Source organism: Ruditapes philippinarum, unplaced genomic scaffold (genome assembly GCF_026571515.1).
Source record: "Ruditapes philippinarum isolate M1 unplaced genomic scaffold, ASM2657151v2 ctg3285_1_1_1_1, whole genome shotgun sequence".
Classification (NCBI taxonomy): domain Eukaryota; kingdom Metazoa; phylum Mollusca; class Bivalvia; order Venerida; family Veneridae; genus Ruditapes; species Ruditapes philippinarum.
The window spans coordinates 23,903-40,694 of record NW_026860591.1 but is presented as its reverse complement, the minus strand read 5'-3'; the positions used below and the strand labels follow the sequence as shown (position 1 = coordinate 40,694).

General features: G+C 32.3%; 1 long non-coding RNA gene across 1 annotated transcript; it reads left to right on the top strand.

Annotated features, from left to right (window-relative positions):
• Nucleotides 1-9,063: 9,063 nt before the first annotated feature.
• LOC132712706 (uncharacterized) lies at nt 9,064-12,176 on the top strand. Its single transcript, XR_009623341.1, has 3 exons — nt 9,064-9,226; nt 10,264-10,360; nt 10,702-12,176. It is a non-coding gene; the product is annotated as an uncharacterized LOC132712706 (long non-coding RNA).
• The last annotated feature ends 4,616 nt before the right edge of the window (nt 12,177-16,792 follow it).

The following is a 16,792-nucleotide window of genomic DNA, read 5'->3' as shown; positions in this document are numbered from 1 at the left end:
TGGCAGATTTTGCTTAAACTTCCAGGGATTAACAACCTTAATGTGTAGATGGTAGTAAAGGAAGGAATTTTTGCTGCGACCAAATTTAAGAGAATTATGGCCCTTTGTTGATTTTTAGTTTTCAACTTGTGGCACATGTAGTCCAAAAGATATTTGACCTAGAGTCATAAGATTGACAGAACAGTGGCGTGTGGGGGCATCCGTGTCCTATGGACACATTTCTAGTTGTCCAGAGCATTACTGAAAAGCCTTTGAGATATCAACATGAAACTTCATAGGTGCATAGATCTCATTCAGGAGGTGGGCAGTGCACAAGAATGATAACTCTACCTTTCATATTTTTTGAGTTATTGCCCTTTGTTATTTTTTATACTTTATTTTTTCACCTGAGTGGAGCATAACTCAAAAAGTGTTTGAAATGTTAGCATGAAATGTCATAGGCGGATAGATCTTATTGAAGAGGAATGCTGTGCGCAAGAATAGTAAATCTTTGCTATATAATTTTTGAGTTATTGCCCTTTGTTCTTTTTCATACTATTTTGTCCGGAGGTTATCTCAAAAAGTATTTGAGGTATCAACTTGAAACTTCATAGGTGGATGGATCTCATTGAGGAGGAGTTCAGTGCACAAGAATAATAACTCTACCCTGCATATTTTTTTAGTTATTGCCCTTTGTTATTTTTCAAAATTTATTTTTGTCCAGAGCATTACTCAAAAAGCCTTTGAGATATCAACATAAAACTTCATAGGTGCATAGATCTCACTCAGGAGGTGTGCAATGCACAAGAATGATAACTCTACCTTTCATAATTTTTTAGTTATTGCCCTTTGTTATTTTTCATACTTTATTTTTCACCTGAGTGGAGCATAATTCAAAAGTGTTTGCGATGTCAACATGAAATGTCATACGTGGATAGATCTTATTGAGGAGGAATGCTGTGCACAAAAATGATAACTATTCCCTATAAAATATTTGAGTTATTGTCATTTGTTCTTTTTCATACTATATTGTCCGGAGCTTATCTCAAAAAATATTTGAGGTATCAACTTGAAACTTCATAGGTGGATAGTTTTTACTAAGAAGGGATGCAGCACACAAGAATGATAACCTACCCTGCATTATTATTTCAGTTATTGCCCTTTGTTATTTTCAGCCATCAGTATTCATATAGGTTTCAAATCTGTACTCATTTCAGCCATCAGTTTTCATTACCAAAAGAGGCCTCTTAAAATTGAATTATCTGCTCTACTACATATACATTCTTCCAATGAGCAAACACATTCGGTGGGGATGGCCATGTTGACATGGCTCTTGTTTAATTTGTTACCTAAATGTCATTTTTGTTTCTTAACAATGAGCAATAGGAAAACATTTTTCATAGTGATGATATTATAGATTATTAAGAGTTTCCTCATTTCTGAAAAAAAGCCCTTCTTATGGAAAAGTTTTAGTTCAGAAAAATGTCCATAACTCATAAACCACACGGTAAATTTTGTTTAGGTTTTGCATACAGGTGACATTTAAGGCATTTAACTGTCCTATGTTGTCAATTCTACAATGTCTTATAGTCCCTATTAGGGGTGTTCTACCTTAAGGAGGAAACTAGCTAATCAACAACAAAACTTACTAACGGATAGCTCAACATAGACGTTTGAAGTGAAGTTAAAATAAATGAAATTATCTAGCATTCATACACCATTGAAACGTCTGTATGTCGTGTCGGTAGCGCCATGAAGTAAAGGTGACCAAACAATTGCATCGAATTGTGTCTTATATTGCCCTATATTGGGAGTCTGTAAGCCATAACGCTGGCATACTAATACCATACCTGGCACTGGTTCTTGTTGCTGGGTCGTTTGGGGGTTTCGCTCATTGAACACCACCTTTCCTTGTTGATCTTGTTTACCATATTGAATGTATAACGTATAACAAAACTTGAGGAGGAAATATACAGAATACAGAGTGAACAAATCATCGCAACATCGGCTAACGCACATACCACTGGACAGGTTTTTCAACTTGTGGCAAAAGCAAGAGTGAAACGTGATTAAAAAACCTTCAAAATTAATGAACTGGTAAATCAGCACTTTAAGCTCCACAAAATGATGGTTTTTTTTCCACGACAATATTTAGAATTGGAATAGAAGGCATGCTGCCAGTTTTTGTATGAACAGATCTGAGGATGTTTCAAAATTCAAAAATGTATCAATTCATGTTAAATGTTGAATTCTGCTTAAGCCAGTGCAAGGGCATGGACGGTAGTTTGCACTTGACTTGGCAGTGATGTCCATGAACAGGCTGAATCAAGCCGAGCCTGCAACATTTTCAATTTTATTGTGATGGGCTTTAGGGATTCTTATTTTTCTCTATTTTTTCCTATTTCCGTGTGCCCTTTTGCCTTAATTGGGAGCAATGCAACGCAATCGGACTATTTAGTTGGTTACAATGGGTTCCGAAAAATGGTGCTTTTTACCAATGAACAAAGAATCTATTTTCACATGTACATGTCTTCTCATTCTAAATATTGATTAAAGTCAAATGTAACTAATGCAATGTAATTTTGACATTGTCATTATTAAATTCCGAGGGGAGTGGGGTGACAGGTCCGCGAGTACTCATTGCTTTTATAGTATACACGTCACGCATCTCATCAGTAGAGAAATATTAAGTGTCCAAGCTAGAGACGCATGATTCAACCTTGCTAGAATCAAATATTACGGATGCGGCAGTACCTTAAGATTAACTTCCGACATTTCATTGCTTTTGTTATATTTTGTTTTGAATTATTAATTAAATGGCTCGGAACTGTATTTTTGCTTATATGAATTTTGACAAACGCGACATAAGTAGGCGATTTGTCCCCTTACCGAACAAAAATCCACATAGCAATTATACGCTATCTTTGATAGAGAAAAAACAACATGAAGGTACATATTTTAAAATTACTATATCTAGCGAAACACAGACTAACAAGAGGACATTAAGATGATGCCTGTTTCATTAAATCTTTTCAGAATTAGATGAAGTAACTATCTTTGTTGTAATGTTCTTGGCCGTATTTGGAACTTGCGTTAACACGTTTTCTAAAAAAGGATATGACGATATGGGGTGTTGTGGTTATATTGGCTGGTGCTGTGTGATTATGTTTCCCGTGGCAATGTTTACTTATTTTCATTAAAAGTACAGCTTAAAAATGAGCGTTGCCCTCGAACATAAGATTTTCATATTGGCAGTTTATAAAATTATTTACTTCCTACTTTTTCACGAATATGCAAAATAAAATATATAGGCCCAACGGAAAATACAGTGTTTAAGTCAGCGTAAAACATGATTTACAATTAAAGTTATGATATGCCCACCCAATGGTTTATAGTGAGAAAACAGGTGAAGTCAAAATAAGTTTACATTTCTTTCATGCCTTTCAATTTTATGATTTAGTTCGCATGAACGATAAATAACGCGTTTTAAATTGAAATAGAATTGTTGCAAGTATCCATCGGAATTAACATGTAATGCTCAATTTATTAAAAGACATCGGCAGTCTTGATTCCCATTTTCTCTTTAACAATTTCTAATACCAATTGATGGTCAATCACCATTTTCACCATTATAATAGCCAATCTTCATCAATTTTACTCCTTATGACAATGCAACTATGAGCATAATGCCACTTAAATCGAAAAGGCTTGCAAAACATGCCAAAGTGTTCTAGTTTATCCGCTGTGTTTTTGTTTTCCAAAGGCAAAATGATTTTATACTATATTTATTTTGGTATACGTTCTAGGTTTATTCAGTTTTTACGGATTTATGCTCATTGCTGAAAATTCTTCCAAATCTGAGCTTGTTTGGTCTTTTATACTCTGCCTCATCCCCGACTGCCTTATTGTGTTTATCGTTGTACCCGCTGGTCTCTGTTATTGTGTAGACATGATAGTCAAGAAATGTCAAAAAGGCATGTATGTCACATAACGAATAAATTTGTCATATAAACATGGTGTCCTATAATGAACCAGTTCGAATATTGTCATAATTTGATAAAACCGACAAAACAATATCGCTTATTTCAATTAAATACTCAGAAAGAGATATACATCAAATTTTATTCATTCATTGCACAAATGACGATAACTTGGCGTTAGTTGTAACGTTAGATTTGCTTTCAACAGCTTTTTTCCCCAAAATAGTAAGGAAGATTATTCATAGACAAATATCAAAAAGTTAGTTAAGAAAGTAGGGAGTTATTGCCATGTAACTTAGCCCGTTATCCATATAATTAAAGTAAACTAGTTACATAACGAGTTAAGCAAATAATTAACACAAAAATAAAGCGCAAATGGTGGCAGAAATAATTATGCCAACGTTATAAATGAAAACTGAAATGAAACCATTTAAAGAATGAGTACACCATAGTTTGTGCTGTTGAGACTTAAATGTATTTCTCGTGAAGGTTTGGTTGATTTTCCAAAATATATTGATCATGTTAACTAGCGAAAGCTGAATCAGAAACCCTAATATGACAAACTTCAAAATGTTGCAGGCTCTGTTTGATTGCATTTGCAAGCTACCGTCCATGCCCCTAGCACAGACACATTACATATTTTACAACCTGTACCATTATAAATTTTTGCTTTTCTATCTTAGTGCTCACTATCTGTACATTTAAGTGGTAGTTATGCTGTCCCTGTAATTAAAGGCGTTTTATTGATGATCTTTTATAACATAGTTGCTTAAACAGTGAAATTAATTAAAAGTTAATTTCATTTTACTTCAGCAAATGACAAAATTCACAATACTCTCTTTTCTATAAAAGATGTAGTTGAATCGATCAAGAGAGCAAAAGATACAGCAGCAGGTCCAGTTGACATTTCTTATGATTTCTTAAACTCCTTCCACATCAATCTCTTGAATTACTACCATTTGTGCCCTACATGCTTCTTGACATATTTAACGATATATCGTTATCTGGTGAGTTTCCTAAAAGTTCGAAAGAAGCTGTGATTATCCCAATTCCTTAACCTGAAAGGGATAGCACTGACCCTGCAAATTACCGTCCAACTTCACTTATGCAAAACATTTGAAAGAATGGTAAATAATCCCCTGGTATGGCATTTAGAAGTTAAAGAACTATTTTGTAATGAACAGCAAAGTACAAACAATCATCATGTTTATCCCGATTTTTTATAATAATATCTTTAATAAATAAACAGCACTCGGCTTCAATTTAATTTGATATTGTAAAACCTTATGGTACAGTATGGAAACATGATAGTCTTTAAGATATAAAGGATGCAGTATTTATTAGTAGAATTCCAATCTTTATTTCTACCTTTCTTGTCGATAGAAACTTTAAAATAAGATTGGTTCAGCTTTTGATGAAAAGCTTTCTTTGCAATATGCAGCTAGGGTAACATCAACTAGTAAAAGTCCTGCTGGAAAGTTATACTTAAACCAGATTACAGCAACAATATTTCAAACAAACAAAAGAAAGCTAGCCTCTTCGTTTTTAAGATAGTTTAGAAAAACTTAAAGTAGACCCAAAGTATATTCTTCAAAATGTTGTAGATGTTTCTCTGTGGACTTAAATTCCCCAGAAGTTCAAATTAGTCTATCAAACTTAAAAAAGTCATCTATTTCTCCTGATGTTATTCAAACTTCAAAGAACATCTAGATTATATTTATATTGACAGAGACGATTCCAAATATTGTTACAAAGAAGGTGCAGTCTTTAAAAATCATTTTACATCGTGAATGAGACTATCTGATAATGTATCTATATTAACTGCTGAAACAAAAGCTTTTGATTAAGCCTTGTTAAACATTTTACAGCATAATAATTTGTAACTTTTCAGATTCACACTCCGTGCTTTTTAATTTCAATCAAAAATAGAAAATTTGATAAAACTATGATAAAGAAGCTTTTATTGTGATTTCATGATATATTTAAAACCAAGGCAGTAAAATTATAATTGGATTCCAGGCCACGAAGGAGTACAAAGAAATGAAAAGTTTTGTCTAAAGAAACCTTAAAAACTCAAATTTTACTGTTACTAAAATTGTGATTTTTAACCTTCAATAAATACACTTATATCATCTTTGAATGGGAGCTTAATCTTCTGAGATGTTCAACATGACACAATAGAGTTACACATTCTCATCTTTTATCAGGCCATTATGCTGAATGCTATTATCTTGCACAGGTTCACCATAGATATTACCGATTAAATTCACTCTCACAACTTTTTGACCCATTTCCTTCCTTAACATTGATCGACTACTTAAGGGATATAAACCTGTATTATTAAAGTTATTAACTCCCTTATTACCCTTTTTCAGATTTAATAATCTTATATGAACAAATAGATTACTTTTCATGTAGTATTCGGCACGGTATGGCCAGTTGTGTGTTAATGTGAAATTAAACCCAAAACACCATCATTAATTAATAAAGTGTCATTATCCAGCTTTACACTTAAGTCAGCTTATAAGCTGCATGCCTCCAAATTCATGCTAATTTTCAGGAAAATGTTAAAAATGTATTAAAAAGTAAAATGTTGTCAAGTGTACAAAGAAAGAAAAGTATACTTCAACAATACTTAAAAATTATTAAGTATGTTAAAATATGCAAATATAGCACTTACAAATACGTTGAAAAATACTGTAAAATCATGTATTAATTGCATAAAACATTTAATTTATTGCTGAAATTGTGAATAGTTTAACCTTTCTTAAATCGTTAAAATACTTTTTTTGAAGTTGATTTCTTGAAAAATATTTAAGCTTATCTGGAGGCAATCAACTTGAATTTCTTTTAATTTTTGAAACCCTGTGAATTTGATCAGTCGTTGAATTTGGCACCACAGAACCCTTTGATTTCGATACCAGCCTACATAAACTGGTTACAAATCTTGGTCAAAACAAAAAAGCCAATATTTCTGTGACAGCTTCTGTGGACAAATTTGTTGCTAGCAGAAAAATCATGTAGGAAACTGCTAAAATATATCTGTAATTAGGAAAATGGCTACGGAGGAAGTAAATGTGCTAAAGCTGATCTTCCATGCACAGCGTTATGCAAATCAAACGGCTGTCGTTACAAGCTTCAAAATTTCATTGTGTAAAATACTACCCAGTGACCATTAAATGTTACATTGTATTCTGTTAAATATACCTTTTAAACTGAGAACCTGGCGTTAACAGTAGAAAATTGTCATTAAATTTGCGTTTAAAGTAGAAATATATCATTAGATTATCACATTTTAAATAAGTTTTCAGTGGTCACCGTATAAAATATTGCTATTATATTGATAATAAGTTATTAAAATTAAATGTTTAAACTTGATTTTATTTAGAGTTATAAGGTGAAGTCCGAAATATCTGAAAAAGCGTGAAGTATGAGTCATTAAAATTAATGCAAAACCATAAAAATCCTATACTGGCGGCCATATTAACCACGATATATTATGCCAAATATTATGCATAATTTTGCAAATTTTTATTGTAAATTGTCGGAAGGGTATCTCAAATGGCTGTGACTAAAAAAAGAATTGGAGCACCACACTAAATACCGTATTCCGGTATATACCGGACAAGGCGCTTGAATGATAAAATGATAAAATCTTGTCTTTTTACCCAACGGAATGAACTTTAACAGGTCTAATTCATCTTTTCACACCGAATCAAGTACGATAATCAAGGAAAAATGTAAAAATCGGCGAAAAAAACGATATTTGTCTATTTTGTGATCATGATTTCTGCAAGCGTCTAGAGGTACTGCTCCAATCCTGTATTGAGCTAAATCCATCTCAAATTACCGGATTTCGGCGGCCAGCTTGGTGGCCATTTTGAATTTTGCAGCCATTTTGATATTTAGGCTTGTGTTTCGACCGAAACAGCTAGACATAAATCAAACAAGGATACTCCAAAGTGGTTTGCTTGTAGAATTAATAGAACGATTAAATGTACTTTGACTTTAACTATCTAACTGTCTATTTGATATCTAACCTGTTTCTGCATAAATATCACTAGTAGTTATTGACCTGATTCTGATGTACATATTCTTGTCCCTTACGATTCTGGGTGTCGTTTTATCAACTGTCATTCTCAGCTGTACAAAACAACTGAATGCACATGTTCTACGAGGTGATCTCTTCAAATTTATTTCACGTTTTTTTAATTTGCAGGAAATAAATATATTCTACCTTCATGCTATTGTGTAATATAAGCAAGAAACCTAATCATTTTATGGAATCATTTATTTTTTTTGATCTTACCAATTGTATGAAGTTTAAAATATAAAAACTACCTTGATCTCTTGTTAAACATTTTAGTTTGCTACCATCTGAAATATATTTTGATTATTTGATATCTAACCTGTTTCTGCATAAATATCACTAGTAGTTATTGACCTGATTCTGATGTACATATTCTTGTCCCTTACGATTCTGGGTGTCGTTTTATCAACGGTCGTGTACACGCCCGGTCGTAGCTAAAATTTGGTCGTACGACCGATCTTACGGCTACGTCGCGTTTTATCAACATGGTCGTAGCTAAGACGTCGTAGATTTACGTCGTAACTTTAAGGCTGCTTCAGACCAGTCGTAAGTAGGCTTAAGATCTTAAAAATGGCGGCCATTTTTGCATAATTCCCACTAGGAACTTTCAAACACAAATATTTGAACAATTGAAGTTTTCAACTAACCACGGATAGCTATGGTTAGTTATATTACTTTCATTTTAGTACAACCAATGTATATATGTGTGTTTAATATAACTCCTGTCACATCTGTAGCCAGATAAGCAAATGATTCTTACAATTATCTTTACCGTTTCCTACTTTTCTTTTCGAAATATTTCAGTACAGAAATTTCGGACAGTGCAGATTTCGGACAGAACATAGATCTAACAATTGTCAATAACAATTGTGTTAATTTTCAAGCTATTAAACCAATTTGATTGTTATAATTAGTTAAGTATGTTCTTTTGTAGACCTTACAATGAAGTTGCTACAGTATCTAGGTGAAAGACATGTGCTAATAATGTGAAATCAACATGGCAACATTTTGTTAAGGTTCCTACAGTACAGTGCTGTAATGGGAATGCAAATGAAACTGGAGCACTTTTGTTTGGTAAAGCATGTACATGAATGCGAATTGAGCATCTTTAGATCCAATTTGGTGTATCACATGAAAAGAGGATTGTCAACAAAGGACAAGTAACTTGTGCAGACAGGTGAGTTTGAAATAGACAGTTTTAGAGTTCACTTCACCCCCCTTTCTATGAAATCTGATTAAAGCACTACACCTCCCTTTTTGGTTATGTGTTGTTATGTGCTTTACACAAATTAAGGTGGAACATGTGAAATGCAATCAATTATGGTGATTAAAATATTCAATATTTTAACACATTTCTTGTTATATAATAAGTATGGACCAAATCAAAATATTGTAGAGATATTACTTTTCCCCTAATATATTTATATGGTATTAATGATAATCAGTTAAGTACTTTATATTTTTTTCTAAAATATAATTATCACATTAAAACTTCAAAATAAGTTTGACTATTTAAAATAACTTATTTTGTATTAGTCATTTAAAGTGGGTGACCTACTATCTTAGATACATGTATGAGATATCTCTTTCACCCCTCATTTGTTCTAACATTGATACTGGGAAATACATGTATGTCCCAGTTTGACAGTACATTGATAGTTATGTTGAAAATCACACATAATATTTTTTATCAACAATTATATAGCAGATTTTTCTTTATTTTTATGTCACATTGATACTTAAAAATTGTCTTTCATGTAATGTTTCAGAAAATGATGTAATATATCAAAGTTCCATGTTGCAAGTTAACTTGTCAGTGTTAAAAATATTGAAAATTGCCTTGAGTTAAACATTTTATAAAAAAATACTAAAAAAAGAAAATTAACAAACAAAAGGTTTATTTGTTGATGAAATATTTATTCTAGAAATAATCAGGGATGATGGGTGAAGTGTCTTAATGATTTTGGGATGTGAAGTGTCTTCAGATGTTAAGTGTCTTGTTTCCACATTTAAACAAATACTATTGTAATATATTGTAGTAATGTTAGATTTGTGGAAATCATTATCATATTTACTCATAGGTTTGTTAAAGTTTATGTAGATATTATCCTAGTAGGCTTCTTTTCAGGTATCACTTGATTTTCTTTTATACATGCACATGCTATATAGAGTCTATGAAATTGTAGCTGAATTTTTATCTGATTTTCCTTACAGATATAAGGCAGCATGAATAGTTAGTACTTGGTGCATCTGCTGATCAATGTGTTTGTAAAAGAGGACATTAACAATGATGAGGCTGTATATCACCAGGGTCAGTAGTGACAAACTTATTTTAGAAACAGTATTATAAAAGTAAAATTACCTTACACTGTCAGAAAACTGACAGTTATAGAGGAATATCAAAAAAATTCAACAGTAAGAACCTATTTAAAAGCTCAATGGCTGTGACTGACAAATATTATTACAAAGACATACAGAATTATTGAATAAAAACTATTAACATTTAGTTATAAGGATTTCATTTGAATTATACATTTTCATATTTATCTGTTCTTGACATTTCATATGAGATAGTTTGTAAAAAAATTATTGTATCAAATTACAATGTTTATTATTTGATTTTAAGTCAGATTATTCTCTGTAATGTTTCAGACTACTGCTGAATTATGGAAGGTTTACAGCTAAACAATCCTATGGTTGGAATCAATATCCAGGGACAGCTCTCCCTTAAGGGGGCCAAGTGTTGTGACCTTGTTATATGGCCAACAAAGGACATAAAAAGTCCTAAAGATAGTTATGAAGAAAGTTATATAGACTATTAAACATTTCATCAATTTATATTGAATAAAGTACATTATGTATAATTTAATACATTCCATAATAACTTTGTTTCTACATGCACATGAATAAAAATAACACTTGAGTATGGTCACAAAGGGATAGTCAGTGATCTACAATTATTACCCTGAATGCATGTAAGAAGCTTTATGTGAATGCTTTTTTATTAATGATTAATGAAAACATATACATAGGTTAAGGTCTTTAAGTTGTTTCTGAGTGTATACCTTGGATGGTACATGTTTGTACTGACTGTATATTCACTTGTCTTAAGTGTCAAAACTATAGCTATTAATGTATGTCAAAATCAAATATTTATATTTCTTGAAGTGATAACTTTACTGAATCATTCTCTTGAATAACATTATGAAATGTTTGATTCATGTTCAAAACTTGAAAGGAATACACAGCAAAATGATGTTCTTCTCTGTATTCAATTTGATTAAAGTGACTTTACAAAAACAAAGATTTATGTGTTACAATTCATCTGAAAGTAAAATGACATGAGATAAATCAATGTAACATATGTGTTTATATTGATATTTATTGATTTATTGTTACTTGAATGCATTAAAAATTGTTGGGATGAATATTAAAAACACAAAGAAAATAACACAAAAGGGACAATAATGAAAATAAACAATCTTAATGTAAAGCTGTGAAACTTTCTACAGAATTCCCTGGAAGTGACATTTTATATTTAATGTGCTAAATTTATTATTTGTCTTAACTGCTCTTGTCTGAATAGTACCCTGTGTCTGTTAAAACATATTGTTTTTATATTGTTATCTAGTTTCAAGATTGTTTTCTAGCAGATATGTACATCAATTCTAAATAGGTATTATTAAAAATTAATATGAATTAGAAACATTGCAACATGTCATTTTAATGTCATAATTTTCTTTGCAATATGTATTCATTGTCATACTGGAATAATACTAAAAGACTTTGTAACATTCTAACACTTACTGTTCTGTAAATACTTTTACAAATAAGCCAGCCATATTGTTTTCAACTTTTCCTTAATCTTAGCTGAAACTGCTAAGAAAGACTCTTCTAATGTTTGCAGATGTTGTTTAGCATTTTACCTCAGAGCCCTGTAAATATATTTTGTATTCAAGCTGTGCTACCTGTAACTTATTCAATGTCATGAACGCACATACAGGTTGAACCTTGATGGGTGTCATCAACAACGCTTTGTTCAAAGTAAAAAAATCTTAAAACACTAGCTATGCTTTGGAAGCCTTTTGCTTTACTCACACAGTTAGGACAAGATACTTTACAGTTGACAGATCATAATGATGTATACTATCAGTTCTTTGACTTTTATTCAGAATATTCTTATAGATACAGGGATGTAAGGGATATACTTACATAGTCATTGGTGATATTTAATAGTATCACTGGATGACCAGAATGACGCTACCGCTTCTATTAGAAATAATGTGCCTAACATGCAGAAGGGATTTAAAAAAATTTGACATCGTCTATAACATGTTTTGTAGACGGATTTATGTCCTACTTTTGATGCATCTCTATATTTTGATCCGCAAATAAGTATCTATTTGTCTCACGGATTAATATAAATCCGTGAATGATTTACTGTTTTTTTTATTTAATAAATATCAATATACTGTTTTTCCCATGTATTTTTTACAATCTTCTACAAGAAAAGAAATCGCATTCTAACACAAAAAGACTTATCGTTTTTTTGTACTTTATTTAGTTAATTTGGAAAACAAAGTAACCCCTCGGAAGCATTAATCACAACAAAATTACATAAAAATTGCAGACTCGGTTTGATTGAGTCTGTACATGAGGGATAATGAATACGTGCAACCAAAGGCACGAGTATCGGACCTGGGAAGAAAAAATATGACCAGATTGATAAAAAAAAAACTGTGTTCATCTTAAAAGTGTCCAAAAAAAATGTAAATAATGACCCCCTTTGAAAATATACTATAAGTTAAGACGTTAACTTATAGTATATTTTCAAAGTGGGTCATTATTTACATTTTTTTTTGACACTTTTAAGATGAACACAGTTTTTTTTTATCAATCTGGTCATATTTTTTCTTCCCAGGTCCGATACTCGTGCCTGTGTGTGCAACATCCCTCACGCCCTTAAACGTATTTAAATGTCCATTTTGATCCTCCCCCATGCTTTGCCGTTATTAAAGCAACTTCGACGAGGCATACACGGTATTCAGTTTATGCATAGGTTTTTTATAGAGTATATATATGGGATTTTTTTTAAATCGTTATTTCTATGTTTTAGATAGAATTTCGGGGTCATGTGGTTTATCATCTTTATGCAGTCGTGTTTACATTGACAGGTGCCCGGGAAATCACGTGACCCGGAAACGTACTTTCGACTGTATGGTTACTGTTTATACGGTCGTACGACCGAAAATGGTCTTAGCTGCGACTGAGGGCGTACGACCGTGTCTATAAAACGGTCATGGGGAAATCGTAAGCTCGGTCGTAAGTATCGGTCGTAAGATAAGATCGCAGTTACGACCGTCTTTGTTGATAAAACGGCACCCTAATTTTTGTCACACTTATTTAGATTTTAACTAGAAATGTGTCCATAGGACACGGGTGCCCACACATTCCACTGTTTCGTCAATCTGATGACTCTTGGTCAATTTTGTTTTGCAACATGTGCCACAAGTTGAAAACTAAACATCTTTTACTGAGTGAAGGGCAAGAACTTTACACTTAATGAATAAATATACAAGCAAACCCACAGGTAAATAGGTTGATATGCTGAATAACATTCTTGTAATTTTTCAGGCCTACAGGTCAAATACTTTTTGAGCTATACATGAACAAGTTGAATATTGCAAATTTATACTAAGTCAATGGTAATAAGAGTAACTCTAACAAAATTTTAAAAAATCTATATGCAAAACCACAGGCACATAGTTTCACAGTGGTGTTGAGCATATTTCTTGTAGTGTTGGCTGATATCTCAAGCACACAATTTACAAATAATACAGCATAATGGAAAGGATTTTACTAAGTGAAGGGCAATAACTCTAGTAATACTGGATACATCCACAAGAGGAACCCCAGGTGCACAACTTGACATGTTGATCAACATTCCTGTAAAGTTTCATGACCCTTGGTAAAATAGATTTTGAGCTGCGTGCGACACAAGTTGAAAATTGCAAATCGTTACTAAGTCGAGGGCAATAAATCCACAAGCAAAACCTCAGACGCACATTCATTAGCACATGCTGAGCAACATTCCTTTGAAGTTTCATGTCTAGGTCAAATACTTTTTGAGTTACGTGCGACACAAGTTGAAAACTGTAAATATTCAATACGTGAAGGGCAATAACTCTACAAATACTACATAAATCCATACGAAGGTACCTAGGTGCACAACTACACATGTTATGCAACATTCCTGTAAAGTTTCATTACACTAGGTAAGATAATTTTTTAGCTATGTGCGACATAAGTTGATAATTGTAAATATTTACTAAGTGAAGGACAATAATTCTGACAAACAAACAAAATCATAAGCAAAACAACCGATGCACAACTACACATGCTGATCAACATTCCTGTGAAGTTTCATGACTCTAAGCCAAATTCTTTTTGAGTTACGTGCGACACAAAATGAGAACGGACGGACGGAAGGACGAATGACCGGACGGACGGATAAGGGTAAATCCAAATTCCACTCCTTAAAGTGGGGGCACAGAAAATCATTACATATGTTTGAAAAAAAGACAAACTCCGCAACTGATATTTATAATGGCATCTCTCTCCATCTCTCTATCACACGGAGCAGTCTGATCTGTAGAATTGATTAATGAGTAAATTATTCCAGCATAGTTACAAGCGTAGATAGTGGGAAATACGGTGAGATTTATCAAATCTCTGATTAAATTTTAAACAGCATTCTTATTTCAATTTTGCTTTGAAATATTATAATGTCCTAAAATCATATTGGAATTATAGCTTATACAAACTATATGAAAATTGATACATACATGTAACTAAAACGTGTTTTAGACCGGAATATTTTGATATTTTACACATTAAATTATTACACTTTTAGCTTTGAACTTAGACTTTTTTTTCAATAAAAAAAGATCTGCTCAATTAGTATTTTCTATCTTGTAAATAATTAAAATCATCTGTATTTCTTGGTCAAATATCATATTTCGGCAAAATTAGGTCTGTAAGAAGTAGGCTTATATAAAACTTAAATATTTCAAAAACAGATAAAATATTTAAATAAAATCAAGAATTAAATTATGCCTTGGGTGCTGCCTTGTATGTGGAATTCTGTGCACGAAAAAATGTTAAGTACAGAATTCCGCTGACAGTTAAGGCCATTCCGCTCAAAAAAATTTCTAAGTTGAAAATTCTATCCAAGGTGAAATGTTTAAAATCATTAAATTATGCACGAACTAAAATTCCAGACGGAATTGTTCTTGTTTTCTTCCCAGAAAGTCAACAAAAAATCCATGTGAGACAGAGTAACACGGAATTTGCTCCTTCAAAAACTTTAATAGCCGCCTTTTATATAGTAAAACAAGGTCACATGTGTTTTTGTTTTTGTTATTTTTATTTGTTTGGGTCGTCAGACCAAACAAATAATGGTAGCGAAATTTCAGAGTCTAATGCTGCTAATTGCAAATGCCGAAAGTAGTCCACTTTTTTGAAGCGGTTACTTCCCTTTATATGTACACTAACGCCGAAAAATTCAGGGGAGATCACTGTGTAATGATGGTCAAAGACAGGCGCATTAATTTTCAAGCAAAATAATTCACGAATGGTCGAAGATTTCTAATATTGTTTTATTGTATTTTCTGATCGAAAATAAGTAAATACAAAGCGGACATTCAATCTCTGACATAGAAGTTTACGACAAACCTAACAACAAGTAGTTCTTAAAACAGCTTAAAACTAGCGATTTAAAGGAAAGAAATATTTTTATTTTGTTACAAGTATCCAACAAATTACAACGCATTCAAAGTTTAAAAATAGCGTTGGCTTATAGAATTGTCAATAAATGCACAATTACAAATTACGCGGATGAATATGATTTTATCAATGAAAATACTATTTTTAGCGATGTCGTTTACCGAATACTACACAAACCGAGTAGTGGAATATATAGATTCTACATGTCGCACTGTTTGGGCGAAAAGATTTTCGCTAAATTATTTACTTCAGTTTTATACAACAGGTTTATCCTGAACAAAATACCTCGAAATTAATAAGGATTACAAACCCGAAATGCAATGGAAGTTCTAAATTTAGAATGACTTGATGTTATACAGGCAGTGTTTGTATAACTTCTCCGTGGTACAGGGGTAACGCGCTCGCTCATTGAGTGAGAGGTCTGGAGTTCAAATCCCAATCGAGGAAACTTTTTTTTTTTAATTCTTTTTTAAGTGTCTTTGTTAAGGAAGTAGCCATGATATGCAAGGATAAAGTGTGGCTGTCGTAAAAAATGAACATAAATGATTTTTTGATGCAACTCTAGTTATGCAGAATTCCGTATGTATCAAACTCTGGTGCCTTGCAAAATGAATTATAATACATAAAAATAAACTTATACAGGAAAATACATACAGATATACAGTACGATTTAGATTGCAAAGATCAGAAAATTCCACAGAACTTGCAGCCCTTTGATTCTTTATAAATATACATGCTTATAGTAAGCTCCAGGATTATTTACATCTGTGTTAAACAACAGTTAAAGTCGTTACAAGCCCTAATTTAGAATAATATGGTTTTCTTCAGGCCGTTCACATATAAATTCACCGTGGCTGAAGGGTTTTCGCGCTCGCTTAGGAAGCGAGAGGTCTGGAGTTCAAATCCCAGTAAAGGCAACTCATTTTTTTTTCAAATTGTTTAAGTCAAATAAACATTG